This window comes from Plecotus auritus (assembly GCF_963455305.1).
Source record: "Plecotus auritus genome assembly, chromosome: 3".
In the NCBI taxonomy this organism is placed as follows: domain Eukaryota; kingdom Metazoa; phylum Chordata; class Mammalia; order Chiroptera; family Vespertilionidae; genus Plecotus; species Plecotus auritus.
In genome coordinates this window covers 126,731,471-126,747,142 of record NC_137772.1, presented here as the reverse complement: position 1 = coordinate 126,747,142, position 15,672 = coordinate 126,731,471, and the positions used below count along the sequence as shown (strand labels likewise).

Genomic DNA, 15,672 nt, shown 5'->3' with positions numbered 1-15,672 from the left:
GACATCAGCAGAAGGGATTAGTAAGCTTGGAGAAAAGTCAATAGGAATTATCCAAACTGATTCACAAGAGAAAATGAGTAAAAAAAAAAAAAAAAAGGCATTCAGCCCTAACTGGTTTGACTCAGTGGATAGAGCGTCAGCCTGAGGACGGAGAGGTCCCAGGTTCGATTCAGGTCAAGAGCATGTACCTTGGTTGTGGGCACATCCCCAGTAGGAGGTATGCAGGAGGCAGCTGGTCGATGTTTCTCTCCTATTGATGTTTCTAACTATTCCTCTCCCTTCCTCTCTTTAAAAAAAAATTTATATATATATATATATATTTTAAAAGAGCATTCAGAATATGGGGCAAATGGGACCATATCAAATGGTCCAACACATACATAATTGGAGTTCCAGAAGAAGAGGAAAGGAGAATAGCGCAGAAAAAAATATGGGTGAGAATTTTTGAATATTGATGATAGATATCAACCAAATGATCCAAGAAATTCAACAAATTTCAGGATGTGTAAATTAAAGTAAATCACATCCTGTCACATCATCATAATATTGCTAAAAGAACAACAATTTTAAAGAGCTTAAAAGAAGCAAGAGAAAATAGAGGAAAACAATGTTAAAAATGACAGCTGACTTAATCATCAGAAACAATGGAAACGAGGAGGCAGTGAATAAAGTGACAAAAGAAAAAAGTTGTCATCCTATAACCAATGAAAATGCCCTTCAAAAATGAAAATGAAATAAAGATTTTTATTCAGAGAAAATGCGAGGGAATTAGTCTTTGGCATAACTACAGTACAAAAAAAAAAAAAAAGCTAAAAACAAATTATTTAGGCTGAAGGGAATGAAACCAGATGTTAGCTTGGATCTGTAAGAAGGAATAAAGATCAGAAAGATGTTTAAAAATTATATATTTATATCTCTATTATTTTCAAATTTCTTTATTGATTAAGGTATTACATATGTGTTCTTATTCCCCCATTACCCCCCACCTCCCATTCATGACCCCACCCCCCTAGTGTCTGTGTCCATTGATTAGGCTTATATGCATGCATATAAGTCCTTTGGTTGATCTCTCTCCCTTACCCCCACCCTCCCCTACCTTCCCTGAGGTTTGACGTTCTGATTGATGTTTCTGTGTCTCTGAATCTATTTTTGTTCATCAGTTTATGTTGTTCATTGTATTCCACAAATGAGTGAGATTATGTGATATTTATCTTTCTCTGCCTGGCTTATTTCACTTAGCATAATGCTCTTCATCTCCATCCATGTTGTTACAAATGGTAAGAACTCCTTTTTTACCGCAGCGTAGTATTCCATTATGTAGATGTACCACAGTTTTTTAATCCACTCATCTGCTGATGGGCACTTAGGCTGTTTCCAAATCTTAGCTATGGTGAATTGTGCTGCTATGAACATAGGGGTGTATATATCCTTTCTGATTGGTGTTTCTAGTTTCTTGGGATATATTCCTAGAAGTGGGATGACTGGGTCAAATGGGAGTTCCATTTTCAGTTTTTTGAGGAAACTCCATACTGTTCTCCACAGTGGCTGCACCAGTCTGCATTCCCACCAGCAGTGCACGAGCGTTCCTTTTTCTCCACATCCTCTCCAGCACTTGTCATTTGTTGACTTGTTGATAATAGCCATTCTGACAGGTGTGAGATGGTACCGCATTGTTGTTTTGATTTGCATCTCTCTGATGATTAGTGACTTTGAGGAGGTTTTCATATGCTCTTGGCCTTCCTTCTGTATTCTTTCGAAAAGTGTCTATTTAGATCAGTTGCTCATTTTTTGATTGTGTTGTTTATCTTCTTTTTGTTAAGCTGCATGAGTTCCCTGTAAATGTTGGAGATTAAACCTTTAGCGTTGATATCATTGGCAAATATGTTCTCCCATGCAGTGGGCTTTCTTGTTGTTTTGTTGATGGTTTCCTTTGCTGTGCAAAAGCTTTTTATTTTGATGTAGTCCCATTTGTTTATTTTCTCTTTAGTTTCCATTGCCCTAGGAGCAGTATCAGTGAAGAAATTGCTTTGGCATATGTCAGAGATTTTTCTGCCAATGGATTCCTCTAGTATTTTTATGGTTTCCCGTCGTATGTTTAAGTCCTTGATCCATTTTGAGTTTATATTTGTATATGGTGTAAGTTGGTGGTCTAGTTTCATTTTTTTGTATGTATCTGTCTAATTTTCCCAACACCATTTATTGAAGAGACTGTCTTGACTCCATTGTATGTTCATGCCTCCTTTGTCAAATATTAATTGAGCATAGTGATTTGGGTCAATTTCTGGGTTCTCTATTCTACTCCATTGATCTATATGTCTGTTCTTGTGCCAGTACCAGGCAGTTATGAGAACAGTGGTTTTGTAATATAGCTTGATATCTGGTACTGAGATCCCACCTACTTTGTTCTTCTTTCTCAGGATTGCTGTGGCTATTCTGGGTCTTTTTTTATTCCAGGTGAATTTTTGGAAAGTGCATTCTAGGTTTGTGAAATATGCCATTGGTATTTTAATGGGGAGTGCATTGAATCTATAGATTGCTTTGGGTAGTATGGACATTTTAATGATGTTGATTCTTCCAATCCATGAACATGGTAGGTTCTTCCATCTGTTTACGTCTTCCTCTATCTCTTTTTTCAGTGTCCTGTATTTTTCTGCGTATAGGTCTTTTACCTCCTTAGTTAAGTTTATTCCTAGGTATCTTAATTTTTTTGGAGCGATGGAAAATGGGATTGCTTTTTTAGTCACTCTTTCTGTAAGTTCACTATTGGTGTATAAAAATGCCATAGATTTCTTGGCGTTAATTTTGTATCCTGCTACCTTGCCGAATTCATTTATTAAGTCTATTAGTTTTATGATGGAGTCTTTTGGGTTTTTTATGTACAATATCATGTCATCAGCAAATAAGGACAGCTTTACTTCTTCTTTTCCAATTTGGATGCCTTTTATTTCTTCTTTTTGTCTAATTGCAATGGCTAATACTTCCAGTACTATGTCGAACAGGAGTGGTGAGAGTGGGCATCCCTGTCTTGTTCCTGTTCTTAGGGGAAATGGTTTTAGTTTTTGCCCATTGAATATGATGTTAGCTATGGGTTTATCATATATAGCTTTTATTATGTTGAGGTATGATCCTTCTATTCCCACCTTATTGAGAGTTTTTATCAAGAAAGGGTGTTGGATTTTGTCAAATGCTTTTTCTGCATCAATTGATATGACTATGTGATTTTTATCTCTCAATTTGTTTATGTGATGTATCACGTTTATTGATTTGCAGATATTGTACCATCCTTGCATCCCTGGGATAAATCCTACTTGGTCATGGTGTATGATCTTTCTGATGTACTGCTGGATCCTATTTGCTAGAAATTTGTTGAGGTTTTTGGCATCTATGTTCATGAGGAATATTGGCCTGTAATTTTCTTTCATTGTGTTGTCTTTATCTGGTTTTGGTATTAGGGTGATACTGGCTTCATAGAATGAGCTTAGACATGTTCCTTCCTCTTGAATTTTTTGGAATAGTCTGAGGAGGATAGGTTTTAGTTCTTCTTTGAATGTTTGGTAAAACTCTCCTGTGAAGCCGCCTGGCCCCAGGCTTTTGTTTGCTGGAAGCTTTTTGATGACTGTTTCAATTTCTTCCATAGTTATTGGCCTATTGAGATGTTTAGATTCTTCCTGATTGAGTTTTGGAAGGTTGTATTTTTCTAGGAATATGTCCATTTCCTCCAGGTTGTCAAATTTGTTCGAATAGAGTTGTTCATAGTATTTTTTAACAATCCTTTGTATTTCGGTGGGGTCTGTTGTAATTTCTCCTCTTTCATTTCTGATTTTGTTTATTTGGGTCCTCTCTCTTTGCTTCTTGGTGAGCCTGGCTAGAGGTTCATCAATCTTGATTATCGTTTCAAAGAACCAACTCTTGGTTTTGTTGATCTTTTATATTGTTTTTTTAATCTCTATGTCATTTATCTCCACTCGGATCTTTATTATTTCCTTCCTTCTGCTTACACTGGGCATTCCTTGTTGCTCTCTTTCTAACTCTTTAAGTTGTAGGGTTAGGTAATTTATTACCATTGTTTCTTGTTTTTTGCAGTAGGCTTGTAGAGCTATGAACTTCCCTCTCAAGACTGCTTTCGCTGTGTCTCATAGATATTGGTTTGTTGTGTTTTCATTGTCATTTGTTGCCGTGATGTTTTTTATATCTTCCTTGATCTATCTGGTAACCCAGTCATTGTTTAATAGCATGTTGTTAGTCTCCATGTGTTTGATTTTTTTGGATTGCTTTTATTGTAGTTGATTTCCAGTTTTATGCCACTGTGATCTGAGAAGATGCTTGATATGATTTCTATCTTCTTGAATTTGAAGAGACTTTGCCTATGACCCAACATATGGTCTATCTTTGAAAATGACCCATGTGCACTTGAGAAAAATGTATATTCTGTGGCTTTGGGGTGAAATGTTCTGAAGATTTCAATTCCATCTGGTCTAGTGAGTCATTTAGGATTGATATTTCTTTGCTGATTTTTTGTTCAGAGGATTTGTCCAATGATGATAGTGGGGTATTAAAATCTCCTACTATGATTGTATTGCTGTCAAACTCTCCCTTGATATCCTCCAGGAGTTTTATGTATTTGGGTGCTCCTGTATTGGGTGTGTATATGTCTACTGGAGTTACTTCTTCTTGTTGGATTGCTCCCTTTAGTATTATGAAGTGGCCTTCGTTATCTCTTGTTATGTCCTTCACTTTGAGATCTAATTTGTCAGATATAAGTATTGCTACCCCAGCTTTTTTTTTCATTTCCATTCACCTGAAAAACCTTTTTCCATCCCTTCACCCTCAGTCTGTGTGCGTCTTTTTTTCTGAGGTGGGTTTCTTGTAGACAGCAGATATATGGGTTGTATTTTCTTATCCAATCCATTACCCTATGTCTTTTTATTTGGCATTTAATCCATTTACATTTAAAGTTATTATTTATAGGTACTTATTTGTCGCCATTTTTATTCTTTACCCCTGTGTTCCTTCTTCACTTCCTATTTCTTTTTTTTTTTTTTACAGCAGACCCTTTAGCATTTCTTGCATTGCTGGTTTGGTGGAAATAAATTCCCTTAGTCCTTTTTCGCCTGTGAAGCTCCCGATTTCACCTTCAATGATGATTGATAGCCTTGCTGGGTTCAGTATTCTTGGATTCAGACCCTTCCTTTGCATGACTTTGTATATTTCATTCCATTCCTTTCTGGCCTGATGAGTTTCTCTTGAGAAATCAGGTGCTAGTCAGATGGGGGTTCCTTTGTAGGTAACTTTCTGTCTCTCTCTGGCCGCTTTTAAGATTCTTATTTTGTTGTTGTTGTTTGCCAATTTAATTATAATGTGCCTTGGTGTTGGTCTTTTGGGGTTCATTTTTGCTTGGGACTCTGTGAGCTTCTTGGGTTTGTGTGGTTTTTTTCCCCCTATATCAGGGAAGTTTTCTGTCATTATTTCTTCAAACAGGTTTTCTATTCCTTGCTCAGTTTCCTCTCCTTCTGGAACCCCTATTATGCGGATGTTGTTTTGTTTCGTGTTGTCCCAAAGTTCCCTTAGGCTCTCCTACTTTTTAATTTTTTTTTTTTTTTTAGAAGCTACTCTACTTGGGTATTTTTCCTATCTTGTCTTCTAGCTCACTGATGCGGTCCTCTGCTTTGTCTAGTCTACTCTTGATGCTTTCTATTGTTCTTTACAGCAGCGATGTCATTTTTCACTTCTTCTTGGTTCTTCTTCTTTTCCTCTTGGTTCTTACTTATATTGTCGAATTTGTCTTCCATTCTTTTCAGCCACCTTATGACCATTTCTCTGAATTTTTACTCTGACAGGTTTCTTGCCTCCATTTCATTTACTTCCTTTTGTGGTGATGCCTGCTTTTCTTTCATATGTGGGCTGTTTATTTGTCTCCCCATGGTCTCTTCTCCGGGTGTCTGGTTATGTTGTTCTCTCTTTCCTGTGTTTATTTAAAGGCACAAAATACAACACAACCAGGTACAACACACAAGGCACTGAACAGAAATGTATTCACAATATTAATAACCCCAAATAAAGGTGACCACCAGAGAAAGGCAAATTAGGGGATAGGAGAGAAAGAAGAAGAGAAAAAAAAGAAAGAAAGAAAGAAAGGAGTGCCAAAATGAAATTGGGAAAAGGAAAAAAAAATAAACAGAGTAAGAAAGAAGAGGGGAAAAACTTTTTATATGGGGAGAAAACTCCAATAGAACAGCCACTAATCCCAGCAAATGCCAGCAAGTACCTGGATATTAATACACAGTACAAACAACAACTAATATCAAGCGAGGTGAGGGAAAACAGTAGCAAAAAACAAAACAAAACAAAACAAAAAAAAGAATAAGCAAAACAATCTTACAAACAAGCCTAAAAAATCGATATAATCAACATTCAAGCAAACAACCACAAAAGGACAGAGAGAAAAACAATTTTTTTGGATATTGAAGACAGAGAAGAGAGAGGTGTGTATGTACTCGGCACAGGGGATTAGAAATTAGATATATAAGTAGGGTGAAATTTTAACGGGGTAAAAAGAAAGAATAGGGAAAATATAAAGCAGGAATAGGGTAAGAGAAACAGGACAACAAAAGGGAAAAGTTAGGAAGAGAGTGATGGCATAAAGGTAGAGTTGAGATAGAGTAGAATGATGCTAAAGGAAAGATGAAAATAGAATGTAGAACACTAATCTCAAAGTCAAATAAAGAGAAAATAAAATGACACTTTTCTAAAAAAAAAAAAGGTAAAATAGTAGTAGTAATACTACTGATTGAAAATAAAAATGTAATAATTAAAAAGGTAAAATCAAGTGAGGAAAAAAAAATTAGTTTCTTAAGTTAAAGATGAAAAAAAAATAAAAAATAAAAAGTAAAAATAAAATGTGCAGTAGTGAAGGTCATTCACTTCCTCTACTGTTCTGTTTGGCACGCCTGTTTCCCAGTCAGGACAGTATTGCAGTTCCCTGCGTTCCACTGCTCCTCAGTGTTGTAAGCCAGTCCTGATTTTTAAGCAGGCATTGTGTCCTACTCTCTTGTATTTCTTTATTTGTGATTACACAAGAGTCAATTTGTGACTCAGCCCCTGGGTGGCAGTGTTTCTGGATTGACCTTCGAGTTAATAGGTGCTCTGTAGCCTGTGCTTAGATCCTGCTTTCCCTGTGGCACTCGATACTTGTTTGTGGGAGTTGGCTGCCCCAGAGCTGGTTCTCTGACAGTCACTCCCCACTCTGATCCCCAGGTTCCAGAAAAACAACTTTCCCCTACAGTCTCCTAGGGTGATCCCATGCACTGGGCTCAGCAATCAGAAGCAAGGATTTAAAAGGAGAAAGCGCAAGTGTGCGAACTCCGGGGCTGCGTCCCTTCCCCCCCACCGCCATGTCCAAGCAGCCGGCACACTTTTAAAATTTTTAGGCTGTCCTGCGTCAGATCAAAATGGGTTGCTTTTTAGAGATCCCCTCTGTTAGCAGCTCTGAGGACCCCCTTCCACATTCACAGATCACGCCAGCCCCAACAGCCATGGATTTTTCTAGGCACAGACTTCCCCGGTCCTCCAGCTTCCGCAGTGTGCGCATTTCTCCTGCAAGGACCAGAGACCTCACCTTATCCCAGGTGAAACCTGACCTTTCCGTGGTGGAGTGTAGAGCTCCTCTGAATACGCATGTTTGCGCCAGTTGGGGACCGGTGCTCTGGGGTTCACAGCTGTTCGGTGGGTGCTGCAGTTGTAGATTTTCAGGCTTCCAATAACATCCACTTTCCCCTTCAAGATGGTGTGGTCTCCGCATCCCATCCAGTGGCTCCAGGAGGTAACCCAGTAGCAGTGGGGGCTGCCTAGTCAGGGGAGCCCCGTCCAGCAGTCCCCCACCTTCTCCTGGAGTATAGCTGTCCCTTAACTCACCAACAGACACTCCCCATGCGACCCTCAGCTGTTCTTCCTATCTGCTCCAGGACAAGGCTCGGGACACATTTGTCTATTCTGCCGCCATTTTTTTATATCTCTATTTATTTAAAAATTATTGTTTACTGTGTGAAATTAAAATAAATATATATAGTAAGAGCTCTAAGGGAAGAAGGGGATAAATGGAATTTTTATTTATTTAAAAATATTGTTTACTGTGTGAAATTAAAATATATACAGTAAGAGCTATAAGGGAAGAAGGGGATAAATGGAATTTTTACTGTTGAGTTTTACATTGTTTATGAAATATTATATTACTTAAAAGTGCAATTTGATGAATTAAGAATATATATTTTAATTTCCAATAACCTCTAGGATAATACACAGAGGAGATAAAATGGAATTCTAAGATAATTACTTGATTATCCCAGAAAGTATGCAGGAAAAGAACAGAAGAACAAGGAATAGAAAAGAAAAATGGAAAACTAATACCCAAATGATAGAATTAAACCCACTGTATCAATAATTGCAATAAACATTTTAAACATTCTGCTTAAAATGCAGAACTTATTAGTATAAATAAAACAGCAAGGCTAACATACATGCATTTTTTAAGGATGAAGACAAGATTTAAAGAAAATATTGTATGCATGCATAGAAGGATAACCCATGGACACAGACACTGGGGGAGGGGGCTGAGGGAATGTGTCGAGGGGTGGGGGGGGCCTAAGGGAGGTCAGTGGAGGAAAAAGGAGACATATGTACTACTATTTGTAATACTTTAAACAATAAAAAATAAAGAAAGAAAATACTAAAAACATATACCATGTAAACATAAAACATAAGAAAGCTTATGTAGATATATTAATATCAAATAGAGTATAAAAGATATAAGTAAGAACATTTCATAGTGATAAAAGAGATTTATCAAAAACATACCATCTTAAATGTATATGTACCTAATAAGTGAGCTCCAAAGCACATATAATAAAAATAGAAATAAAGGGAAAAATAAAAAACCCCAGAATCATAGCTGGAGATTTTAACAAAATCCTCTCAGTAATTGACAAAACAAATAGACAGAAAATCTGTAAGGATATAGAAGGTTTGAACCACATTACCAACCAAATGTAACTTAATTGCCCTTTGTAGAACACAAAACTCCCACACATTTTCTTAATGTCTAAAAGGAACATATGCTTGGCCCTGTAGTGATCCATTTGAAAATATCGATATCATAAAGAGTGGAATTAGAATGAGATAATAATTATAATCATTTTAGATAATTCTCACATATTGGAAAATGAAGCAAAAATAATCTTTGGATCAAAGAAGCAATAAAAATGGAAATTAGAAACTATGTCTGACTGTGGTAATGAATACACAAAATACCAATATGTTTGTGGAATTTGGTTTCAGAAGTGCTTAGAGGGAAATTTGTAGCTTTAAATGCTTATATTAGAATAGAAGAAAGTTTTACAATTACAAGCATATTCCTCAGTTGAGCCCTCAGTGTTGCTCAGAAGTCCTGCTGTAATTTCTGTTTTAATTGGTTTTCCTGCCTATATCTTATCCTCCCTTTCCACCTCAAACTTCCTACCACTGATGAACTTGCTATTCTCATTTCACTGGAAAAATAAAAGTAGTAAGAGAACAAAACAGCCCCCTTCTGCTGAATCTGATATGCGCCTGCACTATGTGTCGTCCTCATTCTCTCTTAAAGTGGTGTATGTACATGTTTCTATGTAAATCATGGAACCCCTCACCCTCATGTTCATCCATTTACCTTCTCTCCTCTGCATCATCCGTTTCCCCTGTCTACATCATCCCTACTAAATACGAATATATTGAGAAATCTTGCAACTAAATGAACCTAAGATCCGTCTTTACCTATGGACCCATTTCTTGCTCCCCTTCACAAGAAGATGCCTTAAGAACCATTCATATCTCCACTGCCCTCACTTCCCTCATTGAAGTTTTGTCCCATCCACTCTTGAAACTGCTTGTCAATGTTATCAGTGACGTTTCTGTCCATGTTGCGAAATCCAGTGCTCATTCTCTGTCTTGTGACTTGATCCATTGGCAGCATTTGAATCCGTTGATAATTTCCTTCTGGAGAAACTTTCTTACCTTATTTCCATGCCATACACTTGATGTTTCTACCACTTTGGGCGCTTTTTTATTAGTTTATTTGATGATCTTCCCAACCTCTGTATGCTGGAGTGCTCCAGGGCTGGGTCATTGACTGTCTTCACTGCCTGTTCCCATTCACTAGGCAATCTCATCTGGTCCATAGTTTGAAATACTATCTTTACATGGAGACATCCAAATTTGTGTCCTCAGTTCAGACCTCTCCCCTAGATTTCAAACTTGTATTGGTGGGTCTCTTCATTTGGATTTCTAATGGGCATCTCAACTCAGCATGTCTAATACAGAATTAATGATTCCTTTCTTCTGTCTCTCCCCCCATCTGTTAGTAAATGGGAACTCCACTCTTCCAGTGCTTTTGATTTGCCTCTTCTTTCTCATACCAGACATCTTCAAAATATGTACCAAATCTGTACACCTTGTTAGCACCTCCACTGCTGCTGTTCTAGTTCAAGCCACCACGGTCTTCTACTGCTCTACAGTAGCCTCCTATCTGACCTCCCTGCTTCTCTCTAGTCACCCACCCCTAAAGGGAAGGGTGTTTATTTCTCTGTCTTTTGCTACCACTTTCCCTCTACTTACAGGCTCCAGCCACATTGGTCTCCTTGATGCTGCTCTCACATCCCGAGCATGTTTTTGCATTCTGCCTGGAAGGTTCCTCCCCCAGACATCCATATAGTTCCCTTATCACCTTAGGCAGCCGTTAGTGACCACCTAAGTACCACCCACCTCTACCACTGTCTATTCCTTTACCATCTGTTCTCTTCATAACACTTACCTTCATGTGACATAATGTCTGATAGAAACTTTGTGGCTATGTTCACTACTGTATATCTTTTTTTAAAAATTGATTTTGGAGAAAGGGGAAGGGAGAGGTAGAAAGAGATAGAAACATCGATGAGAGAGAAACATCAATTGGCTGCCTCCTGTACTCCCCTCATTGGGATCAAGCCCAGAACCTGGGCATGTGCCCTGACTGGGAATCCTACCTGCTACCTCTTGGTGCATGGGTAGATTCTCAACCAACTGAGCCACATTGGCCAGGCAGTGCTGTATATCTTTAAGTGCCTGGTACACAGTGCTTAATAAGTAAATGAATATTTGCTGAATAAACTGACAGCAAATACTTAATAATTAACATCTGTTATCTTAGTTTTTATAAAATGCTTAAAAAGAATATTGTAAAGAGTATATCAAAAAGTTCACTGTAGTTAACTATGATGACTTTTTTTTTATTTTCCTGAGTTTTCCAAATTTTCTACATGAGCATATATTACATTGATACTCACAAAGACATTTCAAAGAATCGAGATATATACTATGTTTTTTTTTGTTTGTTTGTTTGTTTTTTACTTTTCACAGACTTATAAACACAACAAAGATCAAAATGTTAACAGTAGATGATTTAGATTTAGATTGGACTTCAGGCCATTTTTTTATTGTTTATTTTTGTGTTTTCCATATGTCATAATAAGCATGGATTGCTTTCATAGTAGAAAAAGTACTTTAAAAAAAAAAAGCTTAGGGCTCACTAATTATGACTTGTTTTATGGAATTCAGTAGCAACTGGACTTTATTACAAGTACTGTAAAAAGTCTGTTTAAACTTTTTTGACATAATACCACTCTTATAAAAAGCTGAAGAACAATACAAAGAATTCTCATAGACTTTCACTTATATATTACTAGATGCCCGATGCACGAAGATTCGTGCAAGAATGGGCCTTCCTTCCCCTGGCTGCCGGCACTGCCTTCGCTCCGCCTTTCCGCCTTCGCTCCGGGCCCAGAGCCGCCTTTCTGCCTTTGCTCTGGCCTGGATCCGCCTTTCTGCCTTTGCTCTGGCCTGGATCCGCCTTTCTGCCTTCCCACACTGCCCAGAGGCCCGGAGCAGCTGGGGCGGTGTGGAATGCCTGTGTTGTTGCCATGGTGATGATGCAAGCATCCTGCCCCCGGCCGCTCAGCACCTGCATATGCAAATTAACCCGTCATCTTTGTTGGGTTAATTTGCATACTCCTGATTGGCTGGTGGGTGTCGCGAAGGTATGGTCAATTTACATCTTTCTCTTTTATTAGTGTAGATTTTGCCACATCTTTTTTCTTAGAGACTTATCTTTTTTTCCTGCTTTTCTTTCTCCTCCATCTCCTCAACATATGTGTATATATGTATACATACATATATATGTACATGTTAATATATCTCCTTTAATCTGGAACAGCTCTCAGTCTTTCTTTAACTTTGTGACTTAACATTTTTAAAGGGAACTGGCCTTTATTTTTTGTGGATTGTTCCTCATGATTAGATATAGGATATTGTCAGGACTATGTATGGCAGAGTGATGAGACATCGTCCTCAATGCATTTTATGAGGAAGCACAGATTATCTGTTTGTCCCATGAGTGCCCACATTAACTTTGATCATTGGTTAACATTTTGTCCATAGGGTTTTCTAATGTAAAGGTTCCCCTATCCCTGTCCATATATAATTGAGTATCTTACAGGGAGACACGCTATGACTGTAATATCCTGTCCCCATCCCACTTCTCCCCACTAGTCTCAGCATCCATTGATGATTTTTGCTCAAAACTCTTACTGTAGTAGTTGCGAATGGTGATTGTGATCATTCCATAATTTATCTTACATTTATTAGTTGGAATTCTGTTGTGTTTGCACTTCTTCCCCTATTCATTCATTTGTTTATTTGTATCAATATGGACTCATAGATTCTTATTTATTGTCTGGATTTTAATCCATCGTCTTTATTATTTATTTTGATGCTCACATTTTCCCACATTTGGCCAGTCGGAACCCTTTTAGGCTGGCTTCTGCGTCCTTCTGCCATGTCCCCACCAATCTCTGAGTACTTCTTTACTTTTTAAAGAAAAGTACAGCAAGATTGTCTACGTTTATCTTGTACTTTTTCACCCTCAGCCTCATATCCAGTCATTTTTCCAAGAACCCTACTTCCTTTTAATGGAGAATGAGAAGCCAAAATCTTGCCAAACCAATATCTAGGTGCTAGATATGTGTATTCAAATTTCTGAAGGACTTTGTCATGAATGGTTTCTTGTTCCACAGAAAGGACTCATAACAAACATACTGGTTATTTTCAATGAACCTTCACTTTTAAATGCAATTGAAAATCCATGCAAAATTTTTATACTTCTCAACCTGACATACTTAGACACAAGTTCATAATGGGCCTGACAAATCTATAAGAAGATTCTTGGTCAGCAAAAAATGAATGAATTGCACTTATCTCAGTGTGGTCTTCAATTATTTTAGTTTAGCTATTAATGGATGTACCACTGAAAGAGTGATTAAAATCAAGCTTTTCAAATAAGTTGTTTGTAAAACTGAACACTGTAATTGCAACACTTTATTCTTGTTCAGCAGTAATTATAGTTCCTTCAGTATTCTTCTCTTTAGTCACTTGTCAGCTTTCAGCAGCTGGCAAAAGATTAAATATTAAAGTCTTTAATTCTATGTGTGTGTGTGTGCTGTGTTTTCTTTTATAAATCGAGAACTTCAATGGGACTATAATATCAATTGCATATATATACATATATCTGTAATTTTTTTTTCAAATAGGATTAAGCATTGAAGGTAGAAGGGACTTGTTATGTATCCTTTTCAACTTATAGTGTCTCCCAGGGTGTGGTTCTTAACCATACTTGCTGTGCTTTGAAGATACTAGTGTAACTTTTGCAAGAGACTGTTGTATACTCCCACATTCCTGGTGACATATGCTGTCCCGGTTAATTAGATTTCTGCATCGCTAAAGGGAAAGGAATGTGATTTTTTTGGAGTTGCACTGTAATAATTTTTTTAATATCTTTTTATTGATTTCAGAGAGGAAGTGAGAGATAGAAACATCAATGATGAGAGAGAATCATTGACTGGCTGCCTCCTATATGCCCCCTACTGGGGATTGAGCCCGCAACCTGGGCATGTGCCCTTGACCAGAATCAAACCCAGGACCCTTCAGTCCACAGGCTGACGCTCTATCCACTGAGCCAAATCAGCTAGGGCTGTAATAATTTTTTAAAGCTATGAATGATCAACTAGAAAAACAAAAATTAGTTGGGTACATTTTAACTATGTCTGACATTCAAAACAAACTATGGACAGACTTGGATATAAAGCATTTGGAAAATGGTGTTTGTCTCCAGGTCATCCAGCTTAATGGGCAGGCATTTCCCCAATGGGCTTCATAAGACAGTGGTTCTGAAAGATGTTATTAGGTGTTTCCAGGCCCAGTCAGCTTGAAGTTATACGATAGCTGCTTCTCTTGCAGATTCTTAACACACATTAGCATAGTAAGGCTTTTGACATGCCCCAAGGCATAGAAACATGTTAAATCTTTGTAGCCCAGTATTTCCCAAACTTGTGCAGGGAGCATTTGTTGGTTGTGTACTTATTAACAACTGGTATAGACCCTGTGTGTTTTATTCAAGAAATACGGGGCACTGGCTCAGCACAATGCAGAGATAAGAGGCATAGCTCATATTTTCAAAGAACTTCTGTAAATAGACAAGATTAGAGTTCTGTGATTAGTCCTGTGATTGAGGTATGCTTAGGGTATTGTGAGAACACGGAGAGGGGCATCTGATCTTGCACACCCTAATCTGCATCCTGAAGAATTGATTTTAGTATATTTTTATTCATTTATTCCAAAATGTTTGGGGGCACCTTCTCTAAGCCAGGCATACACTATACCTTGGTGATTGATTGGTACAGCAATGCACAGAACAGAGGAGAGCTCTAATTCCCTTGAGTCCTACAGCCTAGTGGAGGGAGATAGGCAGGAAACAAGATGAAAAAGTATAAGTGATGGTAAGTGCTAAGGAGAAAATTAGAGCAGGGAAGGGATGGGGTGTGTGTGTGTGTGTGTGTGTGTGTGTGTGTGTGTGTGTGTGTGGTGAGGTGTTGCCATTTAGCTACGGTTGCTAGAGAAAGTCTTACTTAGACGTTTGGGTAGACCTAGATGAGGTAAGGGAGCAAACCATGTGATTCTCTGGAACTAAAATGATCTAGGTGATGATGATGTGTCAATGTGGGTTCATCAATTATAACAAACTAGAGGCCCGGTGCACAAAATTCATGCACGGGGGTGGGGTTGTCCCTCAGCCCAGCCTGCACCCTCTCCAATCTAGGACCCCTCGAGGGCAGTCGGACATCCCTCTCACAATCCAGGACTGCTGGCTCCCAACTGCTCGCTTGCCTGCCTGCCTGATTGCCCCTAAGTGCTTCTGCCTGCCAGCCTGATCACCCCCTAACCACTCCCCTGCCAGCCTGATTGCCCCTAACTGCTCCCCTGCTGGCCCGATTGCCCCTAACTGCCCTCTCCTGCCAGCCCGGTCCCCCCCCCCCCCAACTGCCCTCCTCTGCTTGCCTGGTCGCCCACAACTGCCCTCTCCTGCCGGCCATCTTGTGGTTGCCATCTTGTGTCCACATGGGGGCGGCCATCTTGTGTGTTGGAGTGATGGTCAATTTGCATATTACTTCTTTATTATATAGGATGTTCCACTCTGGTCCTGGATGTTGGGGGGAGCTGTGCATGTTTGCTGTGAACTTAAAACTGTTCTTTAAAAGAAAGTTTATCTTTAAAAAGTGG

The 15,672-nt window shown here is 38.5% G+C and overlaps 1 protein-coding gene across 8 annotated transcripts in view; it reads left to right on the top strand.

Moving 5' to 3' along the window:
- The window catches only part of WASF3 (WASP family member 3), a 191,058-nt gene that overhangs the window by 150,168 nt on the left and 25,218 nt on the right, over nucleotides 1-15,672 (top strand). The window lies entirely within an intron of this gene.